Below are 17,453 nucleotides of genomic sequence, written 5' to 3' on the forward strand. Positions count from 1 at the left end.
TTATGTGAGGTTAGGTTAGGTTAGGTTAGGTTAGGTTAGGTTAGGTTAGGTTAGGTTAGGTTAGGTTAGGTTAGGTTAGGTTAGGTTAGGTTAGGTTAGGTTAGGTTAGGTTAGGTTAGGTTAGTAGTTGTTCTAGATCGTGAGGATGGCGGCCGTGTAATACTTTTCGTTTCCAGCTATCTAGTTTTTGTGTTTGAAGATCGTTACGTTCGGTATTTAGAGAGCTTATGTCTTCGTGTAAATTTAGTGGAGTATAGTTAAAATCATTTTGAACTATGGCTTTATGTATTTCGCTAGTCTGTGATTTTAAGAGAAAAAAAGCTTTTAAATTGCTGACTTGTTTTTGACAGAGATGATTCAAATCAATAAGGCCCCTTCCTCCATATTCTCTTTTGATAGTAAGTCTTTCTATTGCAGATTTTGGGTGTAGATTATTGTGTTTAGTGAGTGTGGTGCGTATCGTGCGCTCTATTTGTTCCATGTCTGTTTTTGTCCATTTTATTATACCAAATGAGTATGTAAGAATTGGAATAGCGTATGTATTTATAGACTTAATGAGATGTTTGCCTGTTAGTTTAGTTTTACAAAGAGCATTTACTCGTTTTTTAAATTCTATTGTTAAAGTGTTTTTGATTTCTGTGTGATCTAATCCTTTAAGTTGTTTATATCCTAAGTATTTATACAAATCGGTGGGTTCCATGGCTGTAATTATATCGGTATCATTAACTACATAATGGCCTGGCCGTATCTTGCCTCGTTTAATGTGAAGTGTTCTACATTTATCCAAACCAAATTCCATATTAATGTCTTTGCTAAATTGTGCTGTAGTATCTATTAATTTTTGCATTTCCATTTCTGTTTTTCCATATAACTTAATATCATCCATATATATGAGATGAGAGACTATTGTATCTTGTTTATCGTATTTGAGGCAATATCCGGCCCGACAACCACGCAGCAAATATGACAGGGGGTTTAAGGCGAGGCAAAACCACAGAGGACTCAAGGAATCGCCTTGATAGATCCCCTTTCTAATGATTATTTCTCTAGTTGTGATGTTAGTTCGATTCGCGGTCAGGTAAAGTGTGGTTTTCTATCTGGACATGATATCACGTAAAAAGTTTATTATTTTCGGGTTTATTTTGTATATTTGTAATATTTTAATCAGCCAAGAATGTGGGATACTGTCGATAGCTTTTTTATAATCTATATATGTGCAATGTAGGTTTCTATTTTTTGAAGTCGCATGTTTGTGAATAGTAGAATCAATTATTAGCTGTTCCTTACATCCCATGTGGCCTCGCCTGCATCCTTTTTGTTCTTCCGCTATTATATTATATTGTTCAACATGTTTATTGATTTTTGTTGTTATTGCTGATGTTAAGATTTTGTATATAGTTGGTAGGCATGTAATAGGTCGGTATTGTGAAGGTTGTGGAGAAATCTGTGATTTAGGGAGCATATAGGTTATTCCAGTAGCAATGAAATCTGGAATTTTTTGTTTACCAATAATGATATCTGTAAAATTTTTAGCAATGATCTTATGTAAAGAAAATAATTTTTTGAACCAAAAGTTATGAATTTTATCTATTCCTGGTAATTTCCAGTTATGCAATCTAGCTGTAATGTTATTTATTTCTGTCTCAGTTATTTCTGTGAATTCCATTTCTTCAATTGAATTCCATTTATTTTCTTCTTCGGTTATCCAATCGGCTTTATTGTTGTGATGTACTTGTTGTTCCCAGATGCCTGACCAAAAAGTTTCCAGTTGTTTTTGTGTGGGCATAATAGGACTGTTTACTGTATCTGTGTCTATTTTTGGTTTGTGTAAGTTTCTGTAGAAAGTTTTTTCATTTATGCTAAACATTGTGTTATCGTTTTTCCTTTGCTGTGCCTTTTTGTATCTTTTAAGTCTATGAACTTTTAGTGCTAACTTTTGTTTTAAAGTGTCTAAGAACTCTTCCGGATTTGTATTCCTATTTTCGTGTTTAGTGTGTGTGTTTCTTGTTTCAAATATTCTTTTGACATGCTTAATGATTTTACGGGATCTATTGTTATTTATGTACTGTGTGACTTGCCCACAGTCTGCTCTGAGTTTTTCTATGTCCTTTTCTAATCTTATTTGCCATAGTGGTTTATTACAGTCTTTGGGCCTTGTGCTTCTAATATTTTCTGTGACCTTATAGTTAAGTTCTTCGGAGATAACTAAGGCTACGCAATACACTATTGTATGTATGTCGGTTAGTTTTGTGTCGTCAGAAATAAATTGGAAAAGAATATCATGATTAAACATATTGACTAGCTGAAATAGGTGAGAACTGTATCTAAGTTTAGGTAATTTTGGTCGGACTAGTGGGTCCATTCCTGAATATTGTGTTAGTGCTGTCCTGAATTTGTCACAGATTTCTTCTATTTGAGTGTTCGTTCCTAGGTTATGGTCTAATACCGTATCAATGTCGTTACCCATCATTATAGTAACAAATTCAGTCTGTGTTGACATGTGTGATGTCTGAGTGTTATTAGACAATGTGCATGTTGACTGAGTATTATATGTGAATATGTTTGATGGCGAAGTGTGCCTTGTGTTTGGTTTTGGGTGAGTAGAAGAACATTGAATATCATCGTTTGTTGATACATTACTATTAATATAGATTTGATTTTCATTTTCTGTTTCTAGTTGTGACTTTATTTCTTCTTTAATTATATTTAAAGTTTCCTGATTTAAAAGGTTGTTTTTTACTATTGCTCTTCTTTGATCTGCGATTCTCTGTTCTGTGACGTTTAATTCCGGATATTTTCGTAAAAAAAGTTCGTGCAATTGTTTTCTGTAGGTGGTTAGGTCGGTCTCTAATCTAGTGATGTAGTAGTAGGTGCGCATGATAAATACGTTTACTTCTTTACTCCATTTTATGCGCACTCTCGGTTTACCGGCTTTGGTGGACGTGGGTAAAAAGGCACTTGCCTCCCGCGCAACATCCAAGGTCGGTGTGGGTGAATCTCTGTTTGAAAGGGGTGAGGAGGGAATTGATGGTGTATATGAGATGGTACTTGGACTATAGGATTCTGTTGAAGTTGTCCTGTCAGTCAGTCTGTCAGCATCGGCTGTAGCATTTTCGGATGTCCCGGTGGGAGCCCGCCTGTTCAGCTCCTCACCGCTGGCGGTTCGCATACTGAAACACCCAGCGCCAGCTCCAGGTGTGCCCCGGCGATTGCCCCCGGGAAGCGGCCCTTTACGTTTCTTCATTGATCGGGTCTCCATATTGAACGGGTTGTCGGGACCGTTGGTTGGAAAGGTGTGTCTAGGTGTTGGTGTCTTTGTAAGCTATTTGTGCCTGCTACTTCAACGAGGTAGGGTATGGTCAAGATGTTAATGACAATTTGTTCAAGCCTTCCTTAAGCCCCCCCACCACGGCAAGGTGGTCCCTTGGGGGGGTTATTATTATTATTATTATTTTAAGCAGGAAATTCCTGCTGTGCCCTACCTCAGTTAACTAATGAAAAAGTTAGCTTAATGAAAAATGTAACTTTAATAAAAACCTACATGTCATCTGTTCATCACAGCTTCACGACGTAATCAATTAATTGAATATTAATTTTGACCCACCCTTACCTTAATAAATTATTGGACACATGTAAATTAAAGCAAGTAACGATATACTATAAAATCATAAATTATATTTATTTATGATTGTTACTCATATTATGTTATTGAAAATTGTGGAATTCTCTTAAGAAAAATAGGAGGAAACGAAAATAATATTGAAATAAATACAAACAAAAATAAGCGCACAAATTTCCTGCTCTCCTGGTTAAATATAAATAAATATTTGTATATTTTCATGAATAATAATCTCATGTATATTTACAACTTAAAAAGAATTTAATATTAAAGAATTTAATATTAAAGAATTTAATATTAATTTTTTATTTATTACTAATTTGAGCAAAATAATTTAACTATAAAGTGTAAAAATTGAAGAAAATAAAAGTAAAATCTAATTACAATTAATATCTTGAAAGATAATTAACTTAAAATAAGTTAATTTTAATATCTCTTATAGTAAAATATATAATAAAATTACCTTATATCTTAAGGTATATAATAATCACGAAAATATAATCCTAATTATAATATTATAAATGTGAATGTAATTTTGTTTGTTACGCTTTCACGCGATAACTACTTAACCAATCATTGTACGCATATTCTTGGAGGTATTAGAAGTAACACAGGATACTTTTTATTAAAAAAAAGCAATGCGAGTAAAGCCACAGTTAAAAGCTAGTACACTATATACGAAGGCAAATCATACGCTGGCTATTGCGTTTTTATTCGTTTGTTTAGCGTAGTTACTATATTAGGTATTTTATGGCTCATTGCGGATATTAAAATTTTGGAATTCATTATTAATCTCCTAAGTTTGTTTTTAACACCTCATGCTGCGTCTATAGTTTTATTTCAAATATAATTCAACATAGAATCGTTTCTTGTGCATTCGGTTGTGTGACAAATCGTGAAACCTCTTTATGCAGATCACGGACACAACGGTAAGTAAATTTCATACATTTATTTATCCTAGCTTCATACAACAAAGACAAATTAATTCGACTATATTTACCAGTTTTAATCAATATTTTAAATTGCAACTATTTAAAGGCAATTGAACTTTTTTATTTAACATTTCAAAACAAAAATCGCCGTTGTATCACAAAAGCAACCTACAAATTTTTTTATTTATATTACATAACAGTTTTTAGTTTTAAATGTGTGTGTTTTAAAATACTCCCAAAAATTAAATTCGACAGTTAATAATGAAAAGTAAAACTCGACACCAATCGAAATTTAATATTCGAATAATTTTAAATATTTTATTTATAACCATTTCTACAACTATGTGTTACAAAAACCGGTTGATATATTTGTTTTGTTTCTGAATTATACGAGTAATAAAGAATTCATCTTTTGTATTTTGTTGTATACGGTTAAGTGAAACGCTTAAATATAAAACCTCCGTACGCCGTAAAATAAACCTAAAAGGCATATTTGAAATGTTCCCCAATGAAAAGCGATACCTTTATTGATTTTCTATTTCTAAATATTTTGCAAGCTTAATATTTTTAGTTCCCATATATTTAGTAAATACCTCGCAATATATAACGAGTATTAAAACTCCTTTGTACCAATTAACATTTTCTATGATCTGGTAAATAATGCAATAAAAAAATTTAATACCTTCTTTAAGCAATAAATTTATAAATGCATGCATTTGAGGGCAAACAAAAAAAACATCTTCAACTTTCATCATCAAAATCTGGAGCATCCAATCAGTACATTTCTGATCTTATATTTAAGAGAGACTACAATGATAGGCCGTTTTATAGCGCGTTGAGTGACTTTAAACTGGTGAATTTGTCCAATCGTCAGTTTCTACGTGTTCGCGCTTTAAGTCAATTGCAGAGTGAAGGTTCGTTGCTGCATGACGCAACTCTCCCTCTAACACCCCACTGCGGGTTGGTGGATACATTCCCTACTATATGTAACGACCTATGATATCAATCGTGACCGACATTATGTTTATATTTCACACAATTTCAATTAATTAAATCCACCACTAAGGGGTAAGTAAACCTTTCAATTTACAAAGACAGTGCTACCCGAAAAGTTTTATACTATGTCCCGACTAATTCGAATATTCACGTATAATTAAACTGTTCTGGCTTTTAGACAAATTGTTGCAATCTGTGTAAGGAACTGGCAATGAAATTTATTTCTTCACCGAGGCTTTCATTACAATTGATGTGAGGTCATTCTGTAAATCCGAAAGGGATTCAGAAAAGGATTGAATTTTTGGCTTATCATGTTTTAGATCTAATTTAACTTAGTATGTGTACTGCATTGTTTACCGAAGTAATCAATTAAAATAAGGCAACTTTTAGCTTTTATTAATTATAATTTTTTTAATTATTATATTACTTTATTATATATATTTTTAATATTCTTACTTTATCTTTGACTTTCTTCAATATTACTACCGTACTACCGTAGAATCTTACCGCAATGTTAAACCGGAAAATTTGAAACTCCCAATATTTCGGCGGTGTAGCAGACGCCAAGGTTATGGGTGACTGAAAAGCTGAGAATTTGATATTATTTTGTAGGTAGGCCTAATGATCTATTTTCAATATCGTCCTTATATTTATCTGCTATATTACACTATTTTCTTGTACAAACTTATTATATGCTACTGTTCATACTAACTGACCGAAAACGTGAATATTGAAGCAGTTTCACAGTTTAAAATCGTTAATCCTACCTTTGGTAACTAATCGGTGAACCAAAACATTTGTACCTGTTTTGCGATTAAATTGTTTGTGGTCATTAGTATAATCAGTAATAAAATTGACATTTAAACTTTATGGTTTTAATCATGACAGTATTTGAATGATGCTTACCTAAATCACTTCTGTCAATAGTAGTTTCGTTTTTAATAAGTAGTCAATCTAATAACGTTGATAGTAAAATTCATACTTAATTTTTGAAGCAAGGTCGATGAGGTTTTCTGTTTTAATATTTTGATATGAAAAGGCCTAGTATTTTAGTATAGTTCGGCTACAAGAAAGGCAACCTACTGTAATAAGATAAGGAAAAATCGTTAGTCGTCTATTAAAAAAAAAAAAATACAAAAAAACGAAAACTTTTAACAATAACATCAATTGAAGCTAAAAAATATACACAAGCTTAATGTAGAAGTCAAATCATTATATTCGACGGTTACATATACAATGTTATTTTTAAACGGTTTTATTTAGCTCACCCCGTTTGTTTTATTTTTTATTTATTATTTATTCTTGGGTCAAATTTAGTAATTCAAATTTCACCCTCTTCCTGTCAACCGATTAATCTGAAATTTTGTATACACTTTGGATTTTGGTGACAATACAATTATGTTTATTCATTATCATTATAAATTCAAGATGGCCGCCGCTACAAAATGGCGGATAATTCATGTTTTATTAATCCCATCAATATGGGTATCAAATGAAAGGGCTCAACAAGCAGAATACAATATACTATAAAAAAATGAAATCCAAGATGGCGGCCGCTACAAAATGGCGGATAACGTAGGTTTTATCAATCCCATCAATATGGGTATCAAATGAAAGGGCTCAACAAGCAGAATACAATATACTATAAAAAATTGAAATACAAGATGGCGACCGCTACAAAATGGCGGATAACGTAGGTTTTATCGATCCCATCAATATGGGTATCAAATGAAAGTGCTCAACCAGTATAATCAATGTACTATATAAAATTAAAATCCAAGATGGCGGCCTCTACAAAATGGCGGATAACTTAGGTTTTATCAATCCCATCAACATGGGTATCAAATGAAAGGTCTCAACAAGTAGAATACAATTTACTATGCAAAATTGAAATCTAAGCTGGCCACCGCTACCAAATGTCTGATAACAATTTTTTATCAATCCCACCAATATGGGTATTAAATAAAAGGGCTTGACAAGAAGAATACAGTGCACTATACAACCTCAATATTTAAGATGGGCCTTGCAATAATGAAGCACTAAATGAATTAAACAGAATGTAAAATAAAAACTAAAAACTAGAAAATAAAAATAGGTAAAAAAACTTTTTAAGTTAAACGGTTTTATGTTAAACATACATTGCAATGTTTAAGATAAATGTACTAAAAACCAAAAAATAATAAAATAGATACAGTCGTGGGAATTATAAACATATGCATAGACTAGACTAAAATAAAACCGTGGGGCACGTCAATTGTCTACAAATTATCGACTTAATGTGCGATAGAAGAATCGTTTAATTCGTCGTTAAAATAGGCAGTTGGCCCGCAGACGGTGAGGAAATTACTTACTATTTTCTTGCTCATGGAAATTCCAATAGTTATACACTCCATGTAAATAAAAGAGATGTTTCAACTAGTTTATCGTTGGACATTCACACTGCTGACTGGCGAGGAATCGTTGCACTGCTCGTAGATTGTCTTTAATCGACAAAACATATGATAAAAGTACTACTCGCTCACCACTATGAAACCCTAAAACTCGCTTATAATCGAGCTTGCTAGCTTGTTTCCACATTCTAGCCCTACTTATCACACGTCCATCGTTGTCGGTTGAACAACTGCCTAATTATAGTGTAACATTACAAAACAAACATTTTAATCAACGATTGTAGACAATTGACGTGCCCCACGGTTTTATTTTAGTCTAGTCTATGCATATGTTTATAATTCCCACGACTGTATCTATTTTATTATTTTTTGGTTTTTAGTACATTTATCTTAAACATTGCAATGTATGTTTAACATAAAACCGTTTAACTTAAAAAGTTTTTTTACCTATTTTTTTATACATGTTAATTTGTTGATAGTTCAATTTTATATCTGCTATTTTCTACGCATAAAATGTACCTGAAAATATTAATGGGCACGGGGTATGATGTAAAGTTCCAACAGTACTATTAATGATAAAAAAGCGTAAAACTAACGTGCGTTAAATTCCTAGCGGGATTAAAACTAAAATCTTATTTACGAACAAAAATGTATGTCGGCGATACGCCAGAGTTTCCTCGTTCGGAGTCCATTAGAGTGAAAAACACACTAAGATTTTCTCGGTTTATTAACACACAGTTGCTCGTATAGAACAGCCTGATCTTTTCATAAATCAACTGCTTTTATAGTTATCTTACAATCAAATACAACTCCTTTTAAAATTAACAAATAAAATTAGATACTGTAAAATAATTCTTGAAATACATCTTAATATTTATAATAAATGTTTTAACGAATTTAAATAAGTTAAAATGATTTATCTATAATATATATAAAAGCGAAAGGTCACTCACTCATCACGAAATCTCCGAAACTATAACACCTACAAACTTGAAATTTGGCAGGTAGGCTCCTTATAAGACGTAGGCATCCGCTAAGAACGGATTTTACGAAACTCGACCCCTAAGGGGGTAAAACGGGGGTTGCAAGTTTGTATGAAAGTCCTATGTTTTTGAAGTAAGAGACTTGAAATTTAAAATGTATGCTCTATAGATGATGAAAAGGTGTCTAAATAGTGTATCTTTAGAAATTAACTCCCTTTTGGGGTTAAAACGGGGGATGGTAGGTTTACTCACTCATCACGAAATCTCCGAAACTATAACACCTACAAACTTGAGATTTGGCAGATAGGCTCCTTATAGAGCTTAGACATTTGATAAGAACGAATTTTACGAAATTCGACCCCTAAGGGGGTAAAACAGGGGTTGAAAGTTTGTATGAAAGTCCTATGTTTTTTGAAGTAAGAGACTTGAAATTTAAAATGTATGCTCCATAGACGATGAAAAGATATCCAAATAATGTATCTTTAGAAATCAACTCCCTTTTGGGGTTAAAACGGGGGATGGTAGGTTTACTCACTAATCACGAAATCTCCGAAACTATAACACCTACAAACTTGAAATTTGGCAAATAGGCTCCTTATAGGGCTTAGACATTTGTTAAGAACGGGTTTTACGAAATTCGACCCCTAAGGGGGTAAAACGGGGGTTGAAAGTTTGTATGAAAGTCCTATGTTTTTGAAGTAAGAGACTTGAAATTTAAAATGTATGCTCTTTAGATGGTGAAAAGGTGTCCAAATAATGTATCTTTAGAAATCAACTCCCTTTTGGGGTTAAAACGGGGGATGGTAGGTTGACTCCCTCATCACGAAATCTCCGAAACTATAACTTGAAATTTGTCAGGTAGGTTTCTTATAAGGCGTAGACATCTGATAAGAACTAATTTTACGAAACTCGACCCTTAAAAGGGTAAAACGGGGCTTGGAAGTTTATATAAAAGTCTTATGTTTTTGAAGTAAGAGACTTGAAATTTAAAATGTATGCTCTATACATGGTGAGAAGGTGTTCAAATAATGCATTGTAATCTATATATATAAAAGAGAAAGATCACTGACTCACTCATCACGAGAACTCAAAAACTGCTGGATAGTCCATTCAATCAGGATGGACAAAGATGAAATTTGGCAGGGAGGTTAGATTATAATTAATAGACGTCCGCTAAGAACGGATTTTGCGATATTCCACCGCTAAGGGGGTTTAATTGGGGTTGATAGTTTGTATGAAACTGATACAGCAGGGTCGGTTTAAAGCAAAATAACCGCGTTGCAACCCTATGTGTTCAAGAAACATTTATATTGATCACTTATAAGTAGTACAAAAAAAATATATTTTTTACAATATCCAACCTTTACGTTACTAGAATACTTTTTATTTACCCCTGTCTTCACGGAGTCACGGAGGAGCGTGCGTTGCGCTATTCTGTGACATATAGTTACGTAGAACCATATTAAAAACTGAATTGCATGCAGCATAGTTAAACATATTTACACTGCAATACTACATTATTACTACATTATTTCATACCACAATTCTGAGGAATTCAACGAACCATTTTGTTAAACGCGACGCGCGCTTCACGTGCACGTAGTCGCGGGCAACAGTTAGTGTATTATAAAACAAAGTCCCCAAAAGTGTATGTGATCGATTCCCTCAAAATCTACGGAACAGATTTTCATGCGGTTTCATCAATGGAGAGAGGGCTTCAAGAGGAAGGCTTATGGAACGGCTAAGCCGATTATGATGAGAGTTTCACTGGAAGTTTGCCGGAAAAACTTTGTGTCACACTGATTTCAACGCGGGCGAAGCCGCGGGCACAGCTAGTATAATATAAAGGTTACTTAATTTAATCTGAACAAACATTAATGTAAACAAACATTAGTCAATGTAAAGATGGCGCTGCAAGCAAGATTCGAAATGAAATAAAAAAAGACTTATTGCATAAAATAATAAAATTCAGTATAAAATAATTATATTAATTATAATAGATATTAATTCGAATATTTACACAGTAAATTGAGTATTTTAACAATAAATGAAACATCAAACGTCTTCAAAACATTCAAACAGTCAAAACAGTGTCTATTAAATATCAGATCTCAATAAGTAACGGTTTTATGTTTACAAAGTAACTATTTAAATCTTACACATTTCAGATATTCCTATAATATATTCACTTTAACATTAAACTAAAACATAAATATCAATAGTTTCCAATTATTGCCGATAGTTGGCGATTTGCGCCCATACGGCCATACTGACTCCAGCGCGTCCCTTGCGCTGTTTTTATGACATAATTTCAGGTGGGACCTTGCCCATACTAGGATCTAGTCAACACATAAGGCATCACCCATCCTGGGATCTAGCCGACACACAAGGCATCACCCATCCTGGGATCTAGCCAACACACAAGGCATCACCCATCCAGGGAATTAGCCAATAAGACCAGGTTTAAAAGGATACGCATGGTGGCCAGCCAGCGTATTAGGAAGGATACTGGATAGGAAAAATAAATTTCACACACACATTAATAATTACAATAAATCACAAATCATATAAATTATCAGCACATATGCAATTATATAGTATCAAAATTGCCCGCAAGGGAAGTGGAAGCACCCTCGGTCTCCACTGATTTCTCTGCCCATACGGTCAATTCGTCTGAGTTGTCAGAATCATTGAAAGGGTCTGATTGAGCTATGGGAGCAGGACGTAAGGCATCGTGACTTGCAATCTTTTCTGAACAGCCACGAAGATTAACATGCTTAAGCTTATATCGATCATTTGGTAATATTTCTAAAATTTCCATTGGACCTTCATATTTAGAGCCTAACTTAGTAGTGTACCGTTCATGGCGTCGCATTAAGACGAAGCCACCGACTTTAAATGGATGGATTGTGGCTTTACCTTTATCAAAACGAGTTTTATCGCTAAGGGACCGCTCGTCCATCCGTTTTTTAGCAATTAATCTAACTTCCTCTAAGTCGTCTGTAAGTATGTCATCGTCAATTTGTAATATTTTAATGGCAGGTGGGGAACATCTTTTTCCTAATAATAATTCCATGGGACTTTTACCTGTACTTTTTGATATTGTACAGTTTATAGCTAATTGTAATTCTTGTAAAGCTGTGTGCCATGGCCGACTTAGTTCTACAACAGACATATTATCTTTTATAACTTTCATTAATCGTTCAACCTGACCATTAGCCCTACTCGCTCCCTTTGCTACTACGTGGTGTTGAATGCCATATCGTTCGCAAAAGTTTTTAAACTCTGTAGAAGTCATACTTTTATCTTGGTCGGTAATTAATCGTGATGGAGAGCCAAATATTGAAATTAGATTTTGAAAACATTTAATATCAGTTTCGCTTGTACGATCATTTGTGTAAATCATATGGACATACTTCGTGAAGCCGTCAATAAACACAAAAGCATATTCTGGTTCATTGCGTTTTCCGTTCATTCTTCCAGTTATATCTGCGTGCACGGTATGGAAAGGAACAGTTAATTTGTCAATGGGATGTAAAGTCACCTGTCTAGCACCAGATGCTCCTTTTCTTACTCTACACATGACGCAATTTTCTACAAATTTTCTAACTAATCTGGTCATATTAGGGAACCAATACTGCTCTCGTAATTTTTCAAGGATCTTTTCCCAGCCAAAATGTTGAAGGTTATCATGATAATGAGATATAAGATTCCATCTATAATTACGTGGGACTATAATTAACTTATGAGTCTTGTTATTAATCTGTACTTTACGTCTTAGTAATTTATCCTGAAGTATAACGTAAGTATCGGAGATATTTTTGGGAATCGAATCACTTTTCAATTGCTCAACAATACTAGCCAGAGTTGAATCGCGTTTTTGTTCTATAAGGAGCCAGTTGTGGTCAAGAGTCGAGGTATTAACGGTCCATATTAAGGGTCTTGATTTTTTAAATTCTAAACACTGGTTTAATCGACGTTCGTTAGAATTTTCAACTGGGTTACGACTGAAGAAGTCAGCATGGGCAAGTTTATCGCCCTTGCGGTATTCAATTTCAAATTGAAAATTTTGTAAGAAGGCCCACCACCTATGCACTCTGGGGGTTAGGTCGCGTTTGTGCCTTGAAGCTTTTAAGGAATTACAGTCTGTGACTACTTTAAATGACCGGCCATGAAGGAAGTGGCGAAAATGTTTTATAGCTTTCACAACTGCAAGAGTCTCTAATTCGTACGAGTGATATTTACTCTCTGTATCTGAAGTTCTCATACTAAAGTAAGCTACTACTAAAGGATTCCCGTCTTGTCTCTGAATCAATACGGCGCCATAACCAATTGAGCTGGCATCTGTATGTAACTCCGTTGGCAGTTTTGGATCAAATATAGTTAGAACTGGGGAAGATGTGAGAATGGTAATTACTTCTCGTCGAGCAAGTTCATGTTGTTCAGTCCATTTAAAGGAAACATTTGCTTTAGTTAGATTGTATAAAGGAGCCATGATTTTAGAGAAATTGGGTACAAATTTTCGGAAATAACCAGCTAAGCCGTTAAATTGCCTAACTTCTTTTACATTTTTAGGCGTGGAAGAGTCAGTAAGAGCCTGAATTTTTTTCGGGCTTGGCCTAACAGTGCCATTTTCAATAATGTTACCAAGATACTCAATTTTAGTTTTGAGGAAAGAACATTTGCCAATATTTAGAGAAAACCCAGCCTGAGTTAACCTAGTCAAAACAAGATTCAAATTTATCAAACCCTGCTGTACAGATTCAGATACAACCAAAATATCGTCAACATAAACTAAAGCAATATTATCTTTATAATCACCTAAGGCGGCATTTATGGCGCGTTGGTATACGGAAGGGGCATTGCATAGACCAAAGGGCATTCGAAGATATTCAAACTGCCCATCCGGCGTCACAAAGGCCGTCTTCTCGATAGAGTCTTCTGCTATAGGAATACCGTGGAAACCGGAAGCCATGTCTAAACAACTATAATATCGAGCTTTGCCTAATCTATCAATTTGGTCTGCTATAAGGGGTAAAGGATAATTATCTCTAACAGTATTTGAATTTAACTCTCGGAAATCAACGCAAAGTCGGTCCGTGCCGTCCTTTTTCTTAACTAATAATATAGGGCTGCTGAACGGGGATGAGCTATCTCTTATTATACCATTTTCTTTTAAGTCCTTAATAATATCCCGGACTTTCTCACGTTCCATAGGGGACAAACGATATGGTCGGCGTTGCACGATCTTATCGGGATTTTTTAATCTAATTTTTAGCTCCCCGGTGGTCACCTGTGACACGCGGTTCCCAGATGTGAAACTATCCCTGAACTTATTGATAATACGATAGATTTCTTTAACTTGAGTTGAGTCAGTAAGGTCAGTATCTAATTCAAAAGAGGGTGTCAAATTTAAACATTCATTGATAAAAAACTCGCGATTAATAGATATATTTTCCTCGGTAAGGGTAACGCTAAGGCCGGGTATTTTTAGAAGATTAAAACCTATTAAAATGTCAAATTGAGTTTCATTATCACCTATTACATAAAACTCGAGCTCTAAGCGAACGTTATCAATTTCAACAATAGTCGTAATGCTTTGTTTTGAAATAACCGTTTGACCCCCAATACCGATAAACTTCACATTAACTTGCTTACGTTTTCCGGCAACGGAGCCAGCTATTTTCTCTCGAATTAATGAACAGTCGGCTCCAGTATCAAAAAGACAGTTATAACTTTTATTACCAATAATTACATTAAAAGTGCTACGCTTAATAGATGAACAATAGTTAACAGTTTTATTTGAGGTGTTACGTTCATCACTTTGACGGCGGTAACAATTTTTCTCTAAGTGACCCTTACGATGACAGTATTCACACTCAATAACCTTAGTGTTATTAAGACTGCCACGGTAATTAGAATTATTATTTGATTGGGGTAAAACAGGGTTGGTTTTAGAGGTACTTTTGCAGTCTCGCGAGAAATGACCTGGCTTATTGCAACTAAAACATATGACTTGATCCTTTGAAGGTCCCGTGAAACGTGGTTTCTTAACATCATTATATTTACTCTCTCTATTTTCAATTTTACGTTTTCGGAATGTTTTTAATACCGATACTAATTTGGGGAGTGAATTGGGGGTATTTCTCAACAACTCAGAACGAATAAACTCAGGATAAATACCTGTGATCAGTGCTTCCACTACCTCGGCATCGGCAGCTTCTGGTCGAACCCTCCTGAAGAGCGTCCAAGCCGTTGTAGCATATTCAGCGTAGCTGCTCGCTTGATCCGAAGTGTAGCTCCGCCATTTCTGCACGTCGTCCGCGTACCGGAACTCATTACCAAACGTATGAATCAGCTCTTCCTTCACTTGTTCCCACGTGGTTGAATGTAGTGACCAGGCGTCAGCCCATGTCTTTGCTCGTCCTCTCAATTGCAAGATGGCCTTCATTCGAGCTTCATGGGGCGAAATATTCAATTTCGTAATTGTTTCGTCCACGTTAGCACACCAGTCCCTGATGTCATGCGATCTTTCGTCAGGGTTGAACGGTGGTAGATAAAAGTCATGGTGCCGCCGTAAGGGTGCAGTCTCCGTAGATAACGTCGCTCTCGCAGCGCTTGTCGCAGCAGTTTTCGTTATGGAGGTTAGGAGACCCATCACTTGTTTCATAGTAAAGGTTGTTCCATCTGGAGGCCCTGTGAAGTCTTGGGGCTGTGATCCCACCGCTGCTGTCGGCGATACGCCAGAGTTTCCTCGTTCGGAGTCCATTAGAGTGAAAAACACACTAAGATTTTCTCGGTTTATTAACACACAGTTGCTCGTATAGAACAGCCTGATCTTTTCATAAATCAACTGCTTTTATAGTTATCTTACAAACAAATACAACTCCTTTTAAAATTAACAAATAAAATTAGATACTGTAAAATAATTCTTGAAATACATCTTAATATTTATAATAAATGTTTTAACGAATTTAAATAAGTTAAAATGATTTATATAATATAAAGGTTACTTAATTTAATCTGAACAAACATTAATGTAAACAAACATTAGTCAATGTAAAGATGGCGCTGCAAGCAAGATTCGAAATGAAATAAAAAAAGACTTATTGCATAAAATAATAAAATTCAGTATAAAATAATTATATTAATTATAATAGATATTAATTCGAATATTTACACAGTAAATTGAGTATTTTAACAATAAATGAAACATCAAACGTCTTCAAAACATTCAAACAGTCAAAACAGTGTCTATTAAATATCAGATCTCAATAAGTAACGGTTTTATGTTTACAAAGTAACTATTTAAATCTTACACATTTCAGATATTCCTATAATATATTCACTTTAACATTAAACTAAAACATAAATATCAATAGTTTCCAATTATTGCCGATAGTTGGCGATTTGCGCCCATATGTACCTACTGGACTAATTTTAAAACAGTTTGGTTTCGGTTCTTTACAAAAGAAATTCACAGCCAGTGAGTGCCAGCTAAACGAAGAAATTTGTGAAATCAAATTTGGCCAAAGGTGCGTTTTAAGCCCTCTGAAAAAAAATATACAATTTGATTTTAAAAATGGCACTCTATTTATAATATTATAACATAATTTAATACAATATATATACAAATACAGATAATAGAAGTCGGTTAACAAAATAAAAAATATTCTACTTTTGAATTAAACTAAATGAAAAAAAAATTATAAATTTGACAGCTTATATATATACTCGTTGTTACTATATACATTTCAAAAGCATTTATTATATCCAAATATTTGAAATATTGTATAAGCAAAGTCTCAGTTTATAATTCGAAATACGAAATAATATTAACATTTTTTGTAAGATTCCCAACAATATCGTATTACTGAAACGGTTTCATCAACTTGCGCAAGTTTTTACGCGTAGAAAGTTCGAGAACAGGGTTCGCAACGTTAATTTATCAAAGTGTAGCGTTTCACCAACTTCTTCATTTTGATAGTCAAGCTATAGTTCTAAGTCACGTCTGACCTCGTAATTAAGTGTTGGTCAAAGTTTAAAGGGTTATATAAATCACCTACATCTCTTTTTAGTTAAATGATACTTTTGGACAAATTGAGGTTATTTTAAACCTTCAACGAAATTAACTCTTTTATTTCAAAAGTACCAAAATCTTTAAAACGGTACAGTATCATTATAAGACAGTAGATTTTTTTTTACTTTCATTATATTCATTATTATAACATTTCATTATAGTTTTTGAGTTTATCTATTACTGATATTCAATAATACAATGTTTCTTCCTTATTTATTAACTGACTTCCAAAAAGGAGGAGGTTCTCAATTCGTATATTTTTTTACCTCAGAACTTTGACTGTGTGGATTAATTTCAATTTTTTTTTAATTGAAAGGTGTGGTCCTATTTAAATTTGATTTAGATCTGACAAGTACTTTTTGGGTTAAATCTAATGATGCGTATTTACTTGACTATTTTTTCGTCTACCTACGTTGTATTACTTGTCGATATAATTGAAGTCGTTTTTTTTTC

General features: G+C 33.9%; 1 pseudogene; it reads right to left on the reverse strand.

Annotated features, from left to right (window-relative positions):
* Positions 1 to 903: 903 nt before the first annotated feature.
* Positions 904 to 3,259, reverse strand: LOC123655801 (annotated as a pseudogene).
* Positions 3,260 to 17,453: the final 14,194 nt, after the last annotated feature.

The sequence above is a fragment of the Melitaea cinxia genome, chromosome 8, assembly GCF_905220565.1.
Source record: "Melitaea cinxia chromosome 8, ilMelCinx1.1, whole genome shotgun sequence".
Classification (NCBI taxonomy): domain Eukaryota; kingdom Metazoa; phylum Arthropoda; class Insecta; order Lepidoptera; family Nymphalidae; genus Melitaea; species Melitaea cinxia.